We start from the raw sequence: 6,000 nt of genomic DNA on the forward strand, positions 1-6,000 counted from the left end.
CAGGGGGGGAGCTCGAAAGGGGCTGAAGCTGGATAAAGATCAATGTGCCTATTGCAAAGAGAAAGGGCACTGGGCCAGAGAGTGCCCCAAGAAGCCTGGCGGACCCCGAAAGCCTCGACCATGAATCTCCCTCTTGGCTCTAGATAAAGATTAGGGAGGTCAGGGCCAGGAGGCCCCCCCCCCCGATCCCAGGGTAACGCTTAAAGTTGGGGGGCAGCCGGTTACTTTCCTGGTAGACACAGGAGCCCAGCATTCAGTCCTCACCCGAGCTTCAGGACAAATCAGCAACCGGACGGCCTGGGTACAAGGAGCTACTGGTGAGAAACAATACCGATGGACTACGGACTGCCGGGTTCAGCTGGCTACCGGTAAGGTGACCCATTCCTTCTTACATGTTCCGGACTGCCCATACCCTCTGCTGGGCCGTGACCTGCTCACCAAACTAAAAGCACAAATTCATTTTGAGGAAGGAGGGGCCCGAATAACTGGCCCCCACGGAACTCCCCTTCAAGTTCTAACCCTACAATTAGAGGATGAATATAGACTATATGAACCGGGACAGGACAAGCCACAATCCCTAGAAATAGACACTTGGGTCACGAATTTTCCACTGGCTTGGGCAGAGACTGGTGGGATGGGGTTGGCGCTCCAACAGCCCCCCTTAATTATACAGTTAAAGGCCACTGCAACTCCAGTCTCCATAAAACAATACCCCCTGTCACATGAAGCTTATCAAGGTATAAGGCCTCACATTACAAGGCTTCTGGATCAAGGCATCCTAGTCCCCTGCCGGTCGCCTTGGAATACGCCTCTTCTGCCTGTTAAGAAACCCGGCACTGGAGATTATAGGCCAGTACAAGACTTGAGAGAGGTCAACAAGAAGGTAGAAGATATTCATCCGACTGTTCCAAACCCTTACAATTTGCTCAGTACACTGCCCCCTACACATACTTGGTATACGGTTTTGGACCTGAAAGATGCCTTCTTTTGCCTCCGGCTGTGCCCGAAAAGCCAACCCTTATTTGCCTTTGAGTGGAAAGACCCTGAAATAGGGCTTTCAGGACAATTAACTTGGACAAGACTGCCTCAAGGGTTTAAAAACAGCCCAATGCTCTTTGATGAGGCCTTACATCGGGACTTAGCTGACTTTAGGGTTCAGCATCCCACCCTCATACTCCTGCAATATGTAGATGACCTCCTCCTAGCGGCCACTTCTGAAACTGCATGCCAACGGGGAACTGAATCCCTCTTACAGACTTTGGGACGATTGGGCTACCGAGCCTCTGCCAAAAAGGCTCAAATTTGCCAGACCCAGGTTATTTATTTAGGCTACCAGCTACGGGATGGACAGCGATGGCTGACCCCGGCCAGGAGACAGACTGTGGCCGGCATCCCTGCCCCCAAGAATGGCCGACAGCTACGAGAGTTCTTGGGGACGGCGGGATTCTGCCGCCTCTGGATTCCTGGGTTTGCTGAAATGGCAGCCCCTTTGTACCCCCTCACTAAACCGGGGGTGCTCTTCCAGTGGGGACCAGAGCAGCAAAAAGCATTTGAAAACATCAAACAGGCCTTATTGTCCTCCCCTGCCTTGGGTCTCCCTGATATTACCAAACCTTTTGAACTGTTCATCGATGAGAAACAGGGGTATGCTAAAGGGGTCCTAACACAAAGGTTGGGACCCTCGAAACGCCCTGTGGCCTACCTGTCTAAGAAATTGGACCCTGTGGCCTCTGGCTGGCCACCGTGCCTAAGGATGGTGGCTGCTATTGCTGTCCTGATCAAGGATGCTGGAAAATTGACTTTGGGACAGCCACTCACCATCCTAGCACCCCACGCAGTGGAGGCCTTGGTAAAGCAGCCCCCAGACTGCTGGCTCTCTAATTCCCGCATGACCCACTACCAAGCCTTGTTACTGGATGCAGAACGGGTTCAGTTTGGGCCCGTAGTCGCTCTCAATCCTGCCACCTTGCTTCCTCTACCAGAGGAGGCAGAACAGCATGACTGCCTACAAATCCTCGCAGAAGTACATGGAACCAGGCCGGACCTATCGGACCAGCCTCTTCAGAATGCTGACCACACATGGTACACCGATGGCAGCAGCTTCTTGGCAGAGGGAGAGCGAAAGGCTGGAGCTGCAGTCACTACGGAGGACAAAGTGATTTGGGCGAAAGCCCTGCCTGCTGGTACCTCCGCACAACGGGCTGAACTCATCGCCTTGACGCAGGCGCTCAAGATGGCAAAAGGTAAGAGGCTAAATGTATATACAGACAGCCGTTATGCCTTTGCCACGGCACACATCCACAGGGAGATCTACCGGAGGCGGGGGCTGCTCACATCTGAGGGTAAAGATATTAAAAATAAGGCTGAAATTCTGGCCCTCTTAGAAGCCCTATTCTTGCCCAAAAGACTGAGTATTATGCATTGTCCAGGACACCAGAAAGGGCACAACCCAGAGGCACGAGGAAACCGGCTGGCCTATGCCACAGCGCGAGAAACGGCCATGAGCAAACAAATCTTGCCCTTAAATAGCCCAGACCAACCCACGCCCCCACCAGTGGGACAAACCAGTTGGGTTTATGCCCATGAGGACATAGAGCTCCTAGAAAAAATGGGGGCCATCTACCACCCTCAACTAAAACAGTGGGTCTACAAAGGAAAGACAGTTATGCCAATAAAAATGACTTTTGAATTGATCTCCTTTTTACATAAATTAACCCATTTGGGGTTTAAGAAGATGAAAACCTTACTAGATCGGGAAGAAATAAATCTGTGTTTTTTGAATCGGGACAAAGCGATACAAAAGGTGACTGAGAGTTGCAAAGCGTGCGCTCAGGTTAACCCGGGAAGGACCATGATTGGGCAAGGAGTTCATCCTAGGGGACACCGTCCCGGCATCCATTGGGAAATTGATTTTACTGAAATTAAACCAGGTATGTATGGATACAAGTATCTCCTAGTGTTTGTAGACACCTTCTCAGGATGGGTCGAAGCCTTCCCCACAAAGCACGAGACTGCAAAAATGGTCACCAAGAAGCTCCTCGAGGAAATTTTTCCCAGGTATGGCATGCCTCAAGCGTTGGGGTCGGACAACGGGCCCGCTTTCGTCTCCCAAGTAAGTCAGTTGGTGGCCAAATTGCTGGGGATTGATTGGAAATTACATTGTGCCTATAGACCCCAGAGTTCAGGTCAGGTAGAACGCATGAATAGAACAATTAAGGAGACTTTATCCAAACTTACGCTTGCAACTGGCTCAAAGGATTGGGTGGCCCTCCTTCCCCTAGTTCTATATCGGGCCCGGAATACCCCGGGCCCCCATGGTCTAACTCCTTTTGAAATAATGTATGGAGCACCACCCCCATTTGTCCATTTCTTTGATTCAAACATTGCTTATTTTGCTGACAGCCCTTCTCTGAGGGCCCATTTACAGGCCCTACAGATTGTGCAGAGAGACGTCTGGAGACGTTTGGCCGCTGCTTACTAGGACAAGCTTGAGCATCCGGTGGTGCCACACCCGTTCCAGATTGGAGACACCGTGTGGGTGCGCAGACACCAGACCAAGAATCTCGAGCCACGGTGGAAAGGACCCTACACCGTCCTCCTGACTACCCCGACCGCCCTAAAGGTAGACGGAGTCGCGGCTTGGATCCACGCATCACACGTCAAGGCAGTCCGGTCTGAGGAATTGACTAATCACAACACTACACCCCAGACATGGAGAGTTCAGCGCACTCCAAACCCCTTAAAGTTAAAACTCCTACGTGGCTCCTCCTAGTCCTTTTGTGGCCTAGAGTCAGTGGGGGAATAAGCCCCCACCACATTTATAACATTACCTGGACAGTCACTAATCTCATGACAGGAAGGCTGGCTAATGCTACCTCCGTAAGGGGGACGCTGGCCGATGCCTTCCCTCCCTTATACTTTGACCTTTGTGATGTGATAGACTACAAGTGGGAGCCTGGCACTACCCATAATTGGCATCCCTCAACCACCTACTATGGTTGCAGTCCGGCTTCCCACAGCAAAGAGATCTACGTTTGCCCTGGACATAGAGTGAGCCGGCAGTGCGGAGGGCCGGGGAGTGGGTACTGTACCCAGTGGGGATGTGAGACTACTGGGGATGCGTATTGGAAGCCATCCTCATCTTGGGACCTGATAACTCTGAAACGAGACGGTCGGCTTCCTTACACCTTGTGTAAACGGGGCGCGAAATGCAATCCCCTCGTCCTCCACTTCACCGACTCAGGTAGAAGAGCGACCTGGGACGGGCCCAAATCTTGGGGCCTGCGCTTATACGTCACAGGGACCGATCCGGTGGGTCTGTTCTCTCTAAATAGACAAGTCTCTCCCCTGGCCACTCGACCCATTGGACCCAACCTAGTTCTACCAGATCAGAAGCCTCCCTCGCTCCCAGCACAAGCCCAACCCCCGTCATTGCCTAAGGTCACCCAGGCCCCTGGTAGTACCCCTACAAGCCCCTTCTCCACAACGGGGGGCTCCACCATTTTGATCTCCCCGTCGCTAGGCACCGGGGATCGATTATTCAATTTGGTGGCTGGTGCATATCTGGCTCTCAACTATTCAGAGCCTTTTAGGACTCAGGAGTGCTGGTTGTGCCTCATTTCCGACATTATGAAGGGGTGGCAGTCATTGGAAATTATACCAACCTGACTGCTGCCCCAGACAGTTGTGCCAATACCCCCAGCCACAAACTAACTCTGCCCGAGGTCTCGGGACGAGGGCTCTGCTTGGGGAATGTACCCCACACACACCAGACCCTCTGCAACACCACTCAGAAGATTCCCATCGGGAACTACTTCCTGGCAGCCCCAAAAGGCACATACTGGGCCTGCAATATCGGACTAACACCCTGCATCTCAGCCACAGTCCTCAACCAATCCTCTGACTATTGTGTATTAGTAGAAATTTGGCCCAAAGTCACCTACCATGAATCCGAGTATATATACTCGTTTTTCGAGAGACAGACTCGTTTCCGACGAGAGCCTGCCACCCTGACTTTAGCTTTACTCCTAGGAGGAATCACCTTGGGGGGAGTGGCCGTGGGTATAGGGACCGGGACCACTGCACTCATAGAAACTGGTCATTTCCGTCAGTTACAAGCAGCCATGAATGCAGATCTTAAAGCTATAGAAGAGTCTGTGAGTGCATTAGAAAAGTCCTTAACATCGTTGTCTGAAGTGGTCCTCCAAAATAGACGAGGGCTAGATATGTTGTTCCTCCGCGAGGGTGTATTATGTGCTGCTCTAAAAGAAGAGTGCTGTTTCTATGCAGACCATACTGGAATAGTAAGAGATAATATGGCTAAGCTTCGAGAACGCCTGGCCCAAAGACAAAAACTGTTTGATTCCCAACAGGGATGGTTCGAGGGGTGGTTTAACCGATCCCCTTGGTTTGCTACCCTCCTGTCTACCCTGATGGGACCCCTACTTATTCTTCTCCTAATTCTTCTTTTTGGACCCTGCATCGTTAATAGGCTGGTACAGTTCATGAGGGATAGAATTTCAGTCATTCAGACCCTCGTACTGACGCAGCAGTACCATAGGCTGAGACAACAAGAGACAGAAATTTCTTGACCAAGTCGAGTGAAAGATTTCACTCAAAGTTAGCAAAAAAATGGGGGAATGAAAGACCCCAGCTTAGCAGCAGTAACGCCATTTTGCAAGGCTGTACTTAAGATGACTGGTTCAGGGAAAGGTTAGAACACTGAGTACACAGCGGCTGCCAAGCAGGATGTGTGTGGTTGAAGGCCTGGCAACAGGACGACTGGGGTTGAGCGCCTGACAATGAGAAAAGCCCCGGGAGAGGTCCCACACCCTGGTGGGGGGCCGAGTCAGCCGTTATGTTCCAGGAAGGTAGCTAGGGAACTTGCCCCCGGGCTGAACCCTTGGGGGGCCGAGTCAGCCATTATATTCCAGGAAGGTGGCTAGGGAACTCGCCCCCGGGCTGAACCCTTGCCACATTAGAATCCACCAATTATATCCC

At 51.8% G+C, this 6,000-nt stretch overlaps 1 pseudogene; it reads left to right on the forward strand.

Annotated features, from left to right (window-relative positions):
* Positions 1–3,710: 3,710 nt before the first annotated feature.
* On the forward strand, positions 3,711–5,790 carry Envl-ps16 (MLV-related proviral Env polyprotein-like, pseudogene 16; annotated as a pseudogene).
* The last annotated feature ends 210 nt before the right edge of the window (positions 5,791–6,000 follow it).

Source organism: Rattus norvegicus, chromosome 7, assembly GCF_036323735.1.
Source record: "Rattus norvegicus strain BN/NHsdMcwi chromosome 7, GRCr8, whole genome shotgun sequence".
NCBI classification, from domain to species: domain Eukaryota; kingdom Metazoa; phylum Chordata; class Mammalia; order Rodentia; family Muridae; genus Rattus; species Rattus norvegicus.